The sequence below is a fragment of the Coregonus lavaretus genome (genome assembly GCF_964263955.1).
Source record: "Coregonus lavaretus genome assembly, chromosome: 1".
In the NCBI taxonomy this organism is placed as follows: Eukaryota; Metazoa; Chordata; class Actinopteri; order Salmoniformes; family Salmonidae; genus Coregonus; species Coregonus lavaretus.
In genome coordinates, this window is record NC_139988.1 from 9,109,581 (window position 1) to 9,123,582 (window position 14,002).

Genomic DNA, 14,002 nt, shown 5'->3' on the forward strand with positions numbered 1-14,002 from the left:
TGACTGTATTTAGACAATGAACATGACATGATGTAGTCCTTACGCCAGCATTTCCATTGTGCAATTGAATATGCCAGTGTTTGAGAGCTTAATATTTACTTAAACAGAAAGACGTATGTCCAAGATGAGCAAACTCAGAACAGTCTGCAGATTGTTTGGAACAATGTGGAATGGAAGAATGTCAAGCTGTGATCTGAGCTCTGTCACCCTTGTCAACCCTTGTCATTTAAAACTATAGTGTCCCAGTTTGTGAACAGGCAAGAAGTAATTACAGGTAGATTGTAAATCTTGTCTACATGCTTGCTGACCAACTTTTTAACATTGCTTTTCTATACCTTGGGCAAAGTGATAATTTAATTTGTGGACCTTGAAAGTAGATCTGATTTGTGACAATGGCGCCGGAGGGGATGGCTGCCGTTTTACGGGCTCCTAACCAATTTTGCTATTGTGTGTGTTTTGTCGCGTTATTTGTACATATGATTTCTGCCACCGTCTCTTATGACTGAAAAGAGCTTCTAGATATCAGGACAGCGATTACTCACCTCGTACTGGACAAAGATTTTTTTTTTAACGAGTTGGACGCAAAGGATTTACTTCAGACACCCGACAGGGCCCAAATCCCTGTCATTCGAATGAAGTAGAGACAGAGATATCGAGGACGTAGGTTGGGGTGCCTTAAAAGGATCCGACGACGTAATCTGCCTCTACCATCAGTCCTATTAGTCAACGTACAATCATTCGATAATACAATTTACGAGCTACGATCAAGACTATCCTACCAACGGGACATTAAAGACTGTAATATCTTATGTTTCACAGAGTCTTGGCTGAACGAAGACATTGATAACATACAGCTGGCGGGGTTTTCGGTGCATCAGCAAGATAGAACAGCTGCCTCCGGTAAGACAAGGGGTGTTAAATGTGCAACCAGAGGAAAAAAAACTCTAGACCACCTTTACTCCACACACAGAGACGTGTACAAAGCTCTCCCTCGCCCTCCATTTGGCAAATCTGACTATAATTCTACCCTCCTGATTACTGCTTACAAGCAAAAACAAAAGCAGGAAGTACCAGTGACTCGCTCACTACAGAAGTGGTCAGATGATGCATATGCTAAGCTACAGGACTGTTTTGCTAGCACAGACTGGAATATGTTCCGGGATTCTTCCGAAGGCATTGAGGTGTACACCACATCAGTCACTGGCTTCATCAATAAGTGCATCGATGACGTCTTCCCCACAGTGACCGTACATACCCCAACCAGAAGCCATGGATTACAGGCAACATCCACACTGAGCTAAAGGGTAGAGCTGCCGCTTTCAAGGAGCGGGACTCTAACCCGGACACTTATAAGAAATCCTGCTATGCCCTCCGACGAACCATCAAACAGGAAAAGTGTCAATACAGGACTAAGATTGAATCGTACAACACCGGCTCCAACACTCGTCGGATGTGGCAGGGCTTGCAAACTATTACGGACTACAAAGGGAAGCACAGCCGCGAGCTGCCCAGTTACACAAGCCTACCGTACGAGCTAAATGACTTCTATGCTCGCTTTGAGGAAAGCAACACTGAAGCATGCATGAGAACATCAGCTGTTCTGGATGACTGTGATCACGCTCTCCGTAGCCGATGTGAGTAAGACCTTTAAACAGTTCAACATTCACAAGGCCGCAGGGTCAGACGGATTAACAGGATGTGTACTCCGAGCATGCGCTGACCAACTGGCAAGTGTCTTCACTGACATTTTCAACCTGTCCCTGGCTGAGTCTGTAATACCAACATGTTTCAAGCAGACCACCATAGTCCCTGTGCCCAAGAACAATAAGATAACCTGCCTAAATGACTACCGACCCGTAGCACTCACGTCTGTTGCAAAGTGCTTTGAAAGGCTGGTCATGGCTCACATCAACACCATTATCCCAGAAACCCTAGACCGACCCCAATTTGCATACCGACCCAACAGATCCACAGATGATGCAATCTCTATTGCACTCCACACTGCCTTTTCCCACCTGGACAAAAGGAACACCTATGTGAGAATGCTTTTCATTGACTACAGCTCAGCGTTCAACACCATAGTGCCCTCAAAGCTCATGACTATGCTAAGGACCCTGGAACTAAACACCTCCCTCTGCAACTGGATCCTGGACTTCCTGACGGGCCGCCCCCCAGGTGGTAAGGGTAGGTAACAACACATCTGCCACGCTGATCCTCAACACTGGGGCCCCTCAGGGGTGAGTGCTCAGTCCCCTCCTGTACTCCCTGTTCACCCATGACTGCATGGTCAAGCACGACTCCAACACCATCATTAAATTTGCCAACGGCACACCAGTGGTAGGCCTGATCACCGACAATGATGAGACAGCCTATAGGGAGGAGGTCAGAGACCTGGCCGTGTGGTGCCAGGCTAACAACCTCTCCCTCAACATGATCAAGACAAAGGAGATGATTGTGGACTACAGGAAAAGGAGTTCCGAGCACGCCCCCATTCTCATCGATGGGGCTGTATTGGAGCAGGTTGAGAGCTTCAAGTTCCTTGGTGTCCACATCACCAACAAACTATCATGGTCCAAACACACTAAGACAGCCGTAAGATGGCACGACAAAGCCTATTCCCCCTCAGGAGACTGAAAAGATTTGGCATTGGTCCTCAGATCCTCAAAAAGTTCTACAGCTGCACCATCGAGAGCATCCTGACTGTTTGCATCACCGCCTGGTATGGCAACTGCTCGGCCTCCGACCGCAAGGCACTACAGAGGGTAGTGCGTACGGCCCAGTACATCCAGGACCTCTATACCAGGCGGTGTCAGAGGAAGGCCCTAAAAATTGCAGAAGACTCCAGCCACCCTAATCATAGACTGTTCTCTCTGCTACCGCATGGCAAGCAGTACCGGAGCGCCAAGTCTAGGTCCAAAAGGCTTCTTAACAGCTTCTACCCCCAAGCCATAAGACTGAACAGCTAATCAAATGGCTACCCAGACTATTTGCATTGTCCCCCCCACCCCACCCCCTCTTTTATGCTGCTGCTACTCTCTGTTTATTATCTATGCATAGTCACTTTACCTCTACCCACATGTACATATTACCTCAATTACCTCGCTATTGTTATTTTATTTTTGCTCTTTAATTATTTGTTAATTTTCTAATTTTTTATTTTTTAACTTCAGTTTATTTTAGTAAATACTTTCTTAACACTTATTTTCTTAAAACTGCATTGTTGGTTAAGGGCTTGTCAGTAAGCATTTCACTCTAAGGTTTACACCTGTTGTATTTGGCACATGGTCAGACATAACACCTCAGTATCTGTAATGAAAATAACATAAGAGAGTATCGTGTGCTAAATATCTAGTATTAAAATGTTTGTTTTTTTAATCATGGAGAGACCATGAAGCTGTTCGTAAAATGACTATTGTATTTCAGTCGCAGACTAAAGGGAATAAGACAATGCCGGGAACTCCATTAATGAGGATGTTCTGTTGTAAAAATGAAGACATTTTGAATTTGGTGTAATTAGGTTCATTGAGTCTCCTAAATCGCTTTTCCACACAGGTTACTTGAACTCAATTTGAACTGAGAACAACATTTTCAACGTCTTTCATTTTGATCTGCTGGAATAGGGGAAACTATTGAAAGAAGTTGCCCTTCCTCTAAAACATTCCTTAAATCATCTAGCATGAGTCAGTGCTGTGCACAGAGCTTTGGTGGGGCAGGTTCTCAAAGTGAAAAAAGGACAACCCAACCCCCCCCCCCCCTAAAAAACTACCATAATTCATAGATTTCAACTTGTTCTGTTACAACAGAGAAAAGAGACAAAAATAGAAAGGTAATTAGTTCGTTTTGACGCCACCAATCAAAAAGGCACTTTTTTCATAGGGAGGGCAGAAGGGAAGGTTCTCCAGCACCCCTGGTGATAGGGTTACAAACATGCAGTGCTGTGTTCTCTAGAAGACCACTTACAGCAAGACTGAGTCAAGACCAAGACCGGAGCAAATCGAGACCAACTCAAGACCAAGACCGTAGCAAATCGAGACAGAGTCAAGACTGAGACAAGAGGGGGGGGCGCGAGTTTGAGTTAAGACCGAGACCGGGGGGGGGGGGGGGGGGGGGGGTGAGACAGAGTCAAGACCGAGACTAGAACAATGCAAGTCCAATCAAAGACCATGATTATGAGAATGCCAAGAGTGTGCTAAACTGTCATCAAGGCAAAGGTTGGCTATTTGAAGAATCTCAAATATAAAATAGATTTTGATTTGTTTAAAACTTTTTTGGTTACTACATGATTCCATATGTGTTATTTCATAGTTTTGATGTCTTCACTATTATTCTACAATGTAGAAAGTAGTAACAATAAAGAAAAACACTTGAATGAGTAGGTGTTCTAAAACTTTTGACCGGTAGTGTACATGATCAAATAAAATTAAACTATTAAAGACTACCAGAACCCACTGGATTCATGTTATTCTCCTCACATGTGAAAAAGTTGGTGTTAAAATGTGAACTCTAAATGTAACATGAAATTTAGGCTCAACATGTGAAAACAGCTATTTCACATGTGAAAATGCGATTTTCATATGTGAAACTGCAAATTTGACGTGTTTGTTTCGTAAGGGTGTGTGTGTGTGTCAAATCAAATCAAAGTTTATTGGTCGTGTACACAGTTTGGCAGATGTTATAGCAGGTGCAACTAAATGGTTGTGTTACTAGCTCCTAACAATGCAGTAAAAATGTCAAATAAGTACACAAATACTAAAAAACTAAAAAAAAGTGTGTGTGAGTGTATATGTGAGTACAGGAGTCTGAGTGTGTGTGTATGAGGTGTGTGTGTGTGTGTGTGTGTGTGTGTGTGTGTGTGTGTGTGTGTGTGTGTGTGTGTGTGTGTGTGTGTGTGTGTGTGTGGCGTCAGAGAGAGACAGTGCAGGATCAAGAGGGAAAGGACACTATGTTCCATGAGTACACATTCTATTCTTTCATGCCGTCCCTGGGAGGGGTGCGTCACTTGAGTGGGTTGAGTTACTGACGTGATCTTCCTGTCTGGGTTGGCGCCCCCCCCTTGGTTTGTGCTGTGGTGGAGACCTCTGTGGGCTATACTCGGCCTTGTCTCAGGATTGTAAGTTGGTGGTTGGGGATATCCCTCTAGTGGTGCGGGGGCTGTGCTTTGGCGGAGTGGGTGGGGTTATATCCTTCCTGTTTGGCCCTGTCCGGGGGTTTCTTCGGATGGGGCCACAGTGTCTCCGGACCGCTCCTGTCTCAGCCTCCAGTATTTATGCTGCAGTAGTTTATGTGTCGGGGGGCTGGGGTTAGTTGGTTATACCTGGAGTACTTCTCCTGTCTTATCCAGTGTCCTGTGTGAATTTAAGTATGCTCTCTCTAATTCTCTCGTTCTCTCTTTCTCTCTGAGAACCTGAGCCCTAGGACCATACGTCAGGACTACCGGGCATGATGACACCTTGCTGTCCCCAGTCCGCCTGGCCTTGCTGCTATTCCAGTTTCAACTGTTCTGCCTGCGGCTACGAAACCCCTACCTGTCCCAGACCTGCTGTTTTCAACTCTTAATGATCGGCTATGAAAAGCCAACTGAGAGACCTGAGCCCTAGGACCATACGTCGGGACTACCGGCCGTGGTGACTCCTTGCTGTCCCCAGTCCGCCTGGCCTTGCTGCTATTCCAGTTTCAACTGTTCTGCCTGCGGTTATGGAACCCCTACCTGTCCCAGACCTGCTGTTTTCAACTCTTAATGATCGGCTATGAAAAGCCAACTGAGATTTATTCCTGATTATTATTTGACCATGCTTGTCACTTATGAACATCTTGGCATGGTTCTGTTATAATCTCCACCCGGCACAGCCAGAAGAGGACTGGCCACCCCTCATAGCCTGGTTCCTCTCTAGGTTTCTTCCTAGGTTTTCGCCTTTCTAGGGAGTTTTTCCTAGCCACCGTGCTTCTACACCTGCATTACTAGCTGTTTGGGGTTTTAGGCTGGGTTTCTGTACAGCACTTCGAGATATTAGCTGATGTAAGAAGGGCTATATAAAATAAAATTGATTGAAAAATTGATATTAGTCATGGGTGACTGGGACCAGTTAGACTTTTAACCTTTCTCTAAAGACACTTCCTCATACAGGCAGTACATAGAATGAACTAACTAAACTCAGCAAAAAAAGAAACGTCCCTTTTTCAGGACCCTGTCCAAATAACTTCACAGATCTTCATTGTAAAGGGTTTAGACACTGTTTCCCATGCCTGTTCAATGATCCATAAACAATGAATGAACATGCACCTGTGGAACGGTCGTTAAGACAATGACAGCTTACAGACGGTAGGCAATTAAGGTCACAGTTATGAAAACTTAGGACACTAAAGAGGTATTTCTGCTGACTCTGAAAAACACCAAAAGAAAGATGTCCAGGGTCCCTGCTCATCTGCATGAATGTGCCTTAGTTATGCTGCAAGGAGGCATGAGGACTGCAGATGTGGCCAGGGCACTAAATTGCAATGTCCGTACTGTGAGACGCCTAAGACAGAGCTACAGGGAGACAGGACGGACAGCTGATCGTCCTCGCAGTGGCAGACCACGTGTAACAACACCTGCACAGGATCGGTACATCCGAACATCACACCTGCGGGACAGGTACAGGATGGCAACAACAACTGCCCGAGTTACACCAGGAACGCACAATCCCTCCATCAGTGCTCAGACTGTGCGCAATAGGCTAAGAGAGGCTGGACTGAGGGCTTGTAGGCCTGTTGTAAGGCAGGTCCTCACCAGACATCACCGGCAACAACGTCGCCTATGGGCACAAACCCACCGTCGCTTGACCAGACAGGACTGGCAAAAAGTGCTCTTCACTGGTGAGTCGCGGTTTTGTCTCACCAGGGGTGATGGTCGGATTCACGTTTGTCGTCGAAGGAATGAGCGTTACACCAAGGCCTGTACTCTGGAATGGGATCGATTTGGAGGTGGAGGGCCTGTCATGGTCTGGGGCGGTGTGTCACAGCATTATCGGACTGAGCTTGTTGTCATTGCAGGCAATCTAAACGCTGTGCGTTACAGGGAAGACATCCTCCTCCCTCATGTGGTACCCTTCCTGCAGGCTCATCCTGACATGACCCTCCAGCATGACAATGCCACCAGCCATACTGCTCGTTCTGTGCGTGATTTCCTGCAAGACAGGAATGTCTTGAATAGGTTATGTATTGTGAACTTTTGTGAAAGAGCACAGCTAGAAAGATTTGGCATATAGAAGCATACCAGATGGACGTTCAGGAGTAAAAACAAACAAAATATAATTAGTGACTGTATCCATAAAATGTATATAGTATGTATAAGCATAAAGTAGAGGCCTAAGCATTGTTGTTCACTAGTTTACTCCAATTAGGGAGGGGATGGTGGGGTTGGAAAGTAATCAAGGGAAATATATATTTTTTTAAGGATATGTATGTATGTACAGTGAGGGAAAAAAGTATTTGATCCCCTGCTGATTTTATACGTTTGCCCACTGACAAAGAAATGATCAGTCTATAATTTTAATGGTAGGTTTATTTGAACAGTAAGAGACAGAATAACAACAAAAAAAGCCAGAAAAACGCATGTCAAAAATGTTATAAATTGATTTGCATTTAAATGAGGGAAATAAGTATTTGACCCCCTCTCAATCAGAAAGATTTCTGGCTCCCAGGTGTCTTTTATAGAGGTAACGAGCTGAGATTAGGAGCACACTCTTAAAGGGAGTGCTCCTAATCTCAGCTTGTTACCTGTATAAAAGACACCTGTCCACAGAAGCAATCAATCAATCAGATTCCAAACTCTCCACCATGGCCAAGACCAAAGAGCTCTCCAAGGATGTCAGGGACAAGATTGTAGACCTACACAAGGCTGGAATGGGCTACAAGACCATCGCCAAGCAGCTTGGTGAGAAGGTGACAACAGTTGGTGCGATTATTCGCAAATGGAAGAAACACAAAATAACTGTCAATCTCCCTCGGCCTGGGGCTTCATGCAAGATCTCACCTCGTGGAGTTGCAATGATCATGAGAACGGTGAGGAATCAGCCCAGAACTACACGGGAGGATCTTGTCAATGATCTCAAGGCAGCTGGGACCATAGTCATCAAGAAAACAATTGGTAACACACTACGCCGTGAAGGACTGAAATCCTGCAGCACCCGCAATGTCCCCCTGCTCAAGAAAGCACATATACAGGCCCATCTGAAGTTTGCCAATGAACATCTGAATGATTCAGAGGAGAACTGGGTGAAAGTGTTGTGGTCAGATGAGACCAAAATCGAGCTCTTTGGCATCAACTCAACTCGCCCGTGTTTGGAGGAGGACGAATGCTGCCTATGACCCCAAGAACACATGGAGATGGAAACATTATGCTTTGGGGGTGTTTTTCTGCTAAGGGGCAGGACAACTTCACCGCATCAAAGGGACGATGGACGGGGCCATGTACCGTCAAATCTTGTGTGAGAACCTCCTTCCCTCAGCCAGGGCATTGAAAATGGGTCGTGGATGGGTATTCCAGCATGACAATGACCCAAAACACACGGCCAAGGCAACAAAGGAGTGGCTCAAGAAGAAGCACATTAAGGTCCTGGAGTGGCCTAGCCAGTCTCCAGACCTTCATCCAATAGAAAATCTGAGGAGGGAGCTGAAGGTTCGAGTTGCCAAACGTCAGCCTCGAAACCTTAATGACTTGGAGAAGATCTGCAAAGAGGAGTGGGACAATATCCCTCCTGAGTTGTGTGTAAACCTGGTGGCCAACTACAAGAAACGTCTGACCTCTGTGATTGCCAACAAGGGTTTTGCCACCAAGTACTAAGTCATGTTTTGCAGAGGGGTCAAATACTTATTTCCCTCATTAAAATGCAAATCAATTTATAAAATTTTTGACATGCGTTTCTCTGAATTTTTTTGTTGTTATTCTGTCTCTCGCTGTTCAAATAAACCTACCATTAAAATTATAGACTGATCATGTCTTTGTCAGTGGGCAAACGTACAAAATCAGCAGGGGATCAAATACCTTTTTCCCTCACTGTATATATGTATGTACAGTGGGGAGATCAAGTATTTGATACACTGCCGATTTTGCAGGTTTTCCTACTTACAAAGCATGTAGAGGTCTGTAATTTTTATCATAGGTACACTTCAACTGTGAGATACGGAATCTAAAACAAAAATCCAGAAAATCACATTGTATGATTTTTAAGTAATTAATTTGCATTTTATTTCATGACATAAGTATTTGATACATCAGAAATGCAGAACTTAATATTTGGTACAGAAACCTTTGTTTGCAATTACAGAGATCATACGTTTCCTGTAGATCTTGACCAGGTTTGCACACACTGTTGCAGAGATTTTGACCCACTCCTCCATACCTTCTCCAGATCCTTCAGGTTTCGGGGCTGTCGCTGGGCAATACGGACTTTCAGCTCCCTCCAAAGATTTTCTATTGGGTTCAGGTCTGGAGACTGGCTAGGCCACTCCAGGACCTTGAGATACTTCTTACGGAGCCACTCCTTAGTTGCCCTGGCTTTGTGTTTCGGGTCGTGGTCATGCTGGAAGACCCAGCCACGACCCATCTTCAATGCTCTTACTGAGGGAAGGAGGTTGTTGGCCAAGATCTCGCGATACATGGCCCCATCCATCCTCCCCTCAATACGGTGTAGTCATCCTGTCCCCTTTGCAGAAAAGCATCCCCAAAGAATGATGTTTCCACCTCCATGCTTCACGGTTGTGATGGTGTTCTTGGGGTTGTACTCATCCTTCTTCTTCCTCCAAACACGGCGAGTGGAGTTTAGACCAAAAAGCTCTATTTCTGTCTCATCAGACCACATGACCTTCTTCCATTCCTCCTCTGAATCATCCAGATGGTCATTGGCAAACTTCAGACGGGCCTGGACATGCGCTGGCTTGAGCAGGGGGACCTTGCGTGCGCTGCAGGATTTTAATCCATGACAGCATAGTGTGTTACTAATGGTTTTCTTTGAGACTGTGGACCCAGCTCTCTTCAGGTCATTGACCAGGTCCTGCCGTGTAGTTCTGGGCTGATCCCTCATCTTCCTCATGATCATTGATGCCCCACGAGGTGAGATCTTGCATGGAGCCCCAGACCGAGGGTGATTGACTGTCATCTTGAACTTCTTCCATTTTCTAATAATTGCGCCAACAGTTGTTGCCTTCTCACCAAGCTGCTTGCCTATTGTCCTGTAGCCCATCCCAGCCTTGTGCAGGTCTACAATTGTATCCCTGATGTCCTTCTTAAAGAAAAACTAACAGGTCTGTGAGAGCCGGAATTCTTACTGGTTGGTAGGTGATCAAATACTTATGTCATGCAATAAAATGCAAATTAATTACTTAAAAATCATACAATGTGATTTTCTGGATTTTTGTTTTAGATTCCGTCTCTCACAGTTGAAGTGTACCTATGATAAAAATTACAGTCCTCTACATGCTTTGTAAGTAGGAAAACCTGCAAAATCGGCAGTGTATCAAATACTTGTTCTCCCCACTGTATGTGCATATATACACTGCTCAAAAAAATTAAGGGAACACTTAAACAACACAATGTAACTCCAAGTCAATCACACTTCTGTGAAATCAAACTGTCCACTTCGGAAGCAACACTGATTGACAATACATTTCACATGCTGTTGTGCAAATGGAATAGACAACAGGTGGAAATTATAGGCAATTAGCAAGACACCCCCAATAAAGAAGTGGTTCTGCAGGTGGTGACCACAGACCACTTCTCAGTTCCTATGCTTCCTGGCTGATGTTTTGGTCACTTTTGAATGCTGGCGGTGCTTTCACTCTAGTGGTAGCATGAGACGGAGTCTACAACCCACACAAGTGGCTCAGGTAGTGCAGCTCATCCAGGATGGCACATCAATGCGAGCTGTGGCAAGAAGGTTTGCTGTGTCTGTCAGCGTAGTGTCCAGAGCATGGAGGCGCTACCAGGAGACAGGCCAGTACATCAGGAGACGTGGAGGAGGCCGTAGGAGGGCAACAACCCAGCAGCAGGACCGCTACCTCCGCCTTTGTGCAAGGAGGAGCAGGAGGAGCACTGCCAGAGCCCTGCAAAATGACCTCCAGCAGGCCACAAATGTGCATGTGTCTGCTCAAACGGTCAGAAACAGACTCCATGAGGGTGGTATGAGGGCCCGACGTCCACAGGTGGGGGTTGTGCTTACAGCCCAACACCGTGCAGGACGTTTGGCATTTGCCAGAGAACACCAAGATTGGCAAATTCGCCACTGGCGCCCTGTGCTCTTCACAGATGAAAGCAGGTTCACACTGAGCACATGTGACAGACGTGACAGAGTCTGGAGACGCCGTGGAGAACGTTCTGCTGCCTGCAACATCCTCCAGCATGACCGGTTTGGCGGTGGGTCAGTCATGGTGTGGGGTGGCATTTCTTTGGTGGGCCGCACAGCCCTCCATGTGCTCGCCAGAGGTAGCCTGACTGCCATTAGGTACCGAGATGAGATCCTCAGACCCCTTGTGAGACCATATGCTGGTGCGGTTGGCCCTGGGTTCCTCCTAATGCAAGACAATGCTAGACCTCATGTGGCTGGAGTGTGTCACAGCAGTTCCTGCAAGAGGAAGGCATTGATGCTATGGACTGGCCCGCCCGTTCCCCAGACCTGAATCCAATTGAGCACATCTGGGACATCATGTCTCGCTCCATCCACCAACGCCACGTTGCACCACAGGCTGTCCAGGAGTTGACGGATGCTTTAGTCCAGGTCTGGGAGGAGATCCCTCAGGAGACCATCCACCACCTCATCAGGAGCATGCCCAGGCGTTGTAGGGAGGTCATACAGGCACGTGGAGGCCACACACACTACTGAGCCTCATTTTGACTTGTTTTAAGGACATTACATCAAAGTTGGATCAGCCTGTAGTGTGGTTTTCCACTTTAATTTTGAGGGTGACTCCAAATCCAGACCTCCATGGGTTGATAAATTTGATTTCCATTGATAATTTTTGTGTGATATTGTTGTCAGCACATTCAACTATGTAAAGAAAAAAAGTATTTAATAAGATGATTTCATTCATTCAGATCTAGGATGTGTTGTTTAAGTGTTCCCTTTATTTTTTTGAGCAGTGTATATATGTGTATGTATGTGTATGTGTGTATATATATATATATATATATATATAATAATAATAATAATAATAATTAGTCATTTAGCAGACGCTCTTATCCAGAGCGACTTATGTATATATGCGAGAAAATAAAACATATGGGGATTGGAAGTGATGCAGACATTGATGGAAGTTACAATCTATCTGCAATATTAAAGCTGATCTACCCCCTAAAAAAATAAAAAAATAAAATAAAAAAAAAGACAGGAATGTCAGTGTTCTGCCATGGCCAGCGAAGAGCCCAGATCTCAATCCCATTGAGCACGTCTGGGACCTGTTGGATCGGAGGGTGAGGGCTAGGGCCATTCCCCCCAGAAATGTCTGGGAACATGCAGGTGCCTTGGTGGAAGAGTGGGGTAACATCTCACAGTAAGAACTGGCAAAGCTGGTGCAGTCCATGAGGAGGAGATGCACTGCAGTACTTAATGCAGCTGGTGGCCACACCAGGACTGTTTTGATTTTGACCCCCCCTTTGTTCAGGGACACATTATTAAATTTCTGTTAGTCACATGTCTGTGGAACTTGTTCAGTTTATGTCTCAGTTGTTGAATCTTGTTATGTTCATACAAATATTTACACATGTTAAGTTTGCTGAAAATAAACGCAGTTGACAGTGAGAGGACGTTTCTTTTTTTGCTGAGTTTATAACTGCATCTAGAGATTGAATGCATTAAAATGTCTAATTCTATTGGACTTTTTAGCAAACAGTATAAGAGCAACAATAAAAGCAAACAGCAGAGTTGTGTTTGAAGTACTGCAGATCAAGGTGTGAGAAACTGATCACTGATTTGTAATGGATCATGTTGCATTGTGTGTGAGGAGATCTGTAAGACTTTGATTTAGTGTGGATGACTAGCTACTTCAGCAAGCCTCTCTATGCCAACAGCTGGTATGCAGAGTGAGCTGATAAGATGTAGAGTTATTGTCAACAACTCACAGAATAGCAAAAAGGCAACAGTGCGTGGAGCTCCATGAAATCTGGTGAACCCGTCCATTATCCTCATTCATGCATTGAATGATCCATTTTTACATGGTCAGCATAGTAGTATGATAGGTGTAGTGTAATGTGTTGTTTTACAGGGTCAGCCATAGTAGTATGATAGGTGCAGTGAAATGTGTTGTTTTACACGGTCAGCCATAGTAGTATGATAGGTGCAGTGAAATGTGTTGTTTTACAGGGTCAGTCATAGTAGTATGATAGGTGCAGTGTAATGTGTTGTTCTACAGGGTCAGTCATAGTAGTATGATAGGTGCAGTGTAATGTGTTGTTTTACAGGGTCAGTCATAGTAGTATGATAGGTGCAGTGAAATGTGTTGTTTTACAGGGTCAGCCATAGTAGTATGATAGGTGCAGTGAAATGTGTTGTTTTACACGGTCAGCCATAGTAGTATGATAGGTGCAGTGTAATGTGTTGTTTTACACGGTCAGCCATAGTAATACAGCACCCCTGGAGCAAATTAGGACTTAGTGATATTCTAACCAGCAACCTTTCTGTTACTTACCCAACGCTCTAACCTCTAGGCTACCTGCCGCCCTCTCTGAGTGGTCTGTAGCAGAAGACTCATACATGACATAGCATACAATACTACAAAGATTTGGACATATGTTGTGATGTAACTAAAAACTGTGCTTGTGATCTACATCTACATTTGAATAGTAACATCACAGAAGCAGTTTGTAAATTATTCAAAACAGTACTCACTGTGACATTTGTCCTAACTTAAAATGTATTTGAGTGTCGCAACTGCAGCTGCTTTGTTCTGTAAAACATTTTTCGGCCTTCAATACATTTAACAAATGAATGTCATCCATTTAACATTTCCCAGAAACAGCAATGTTACACAGAGT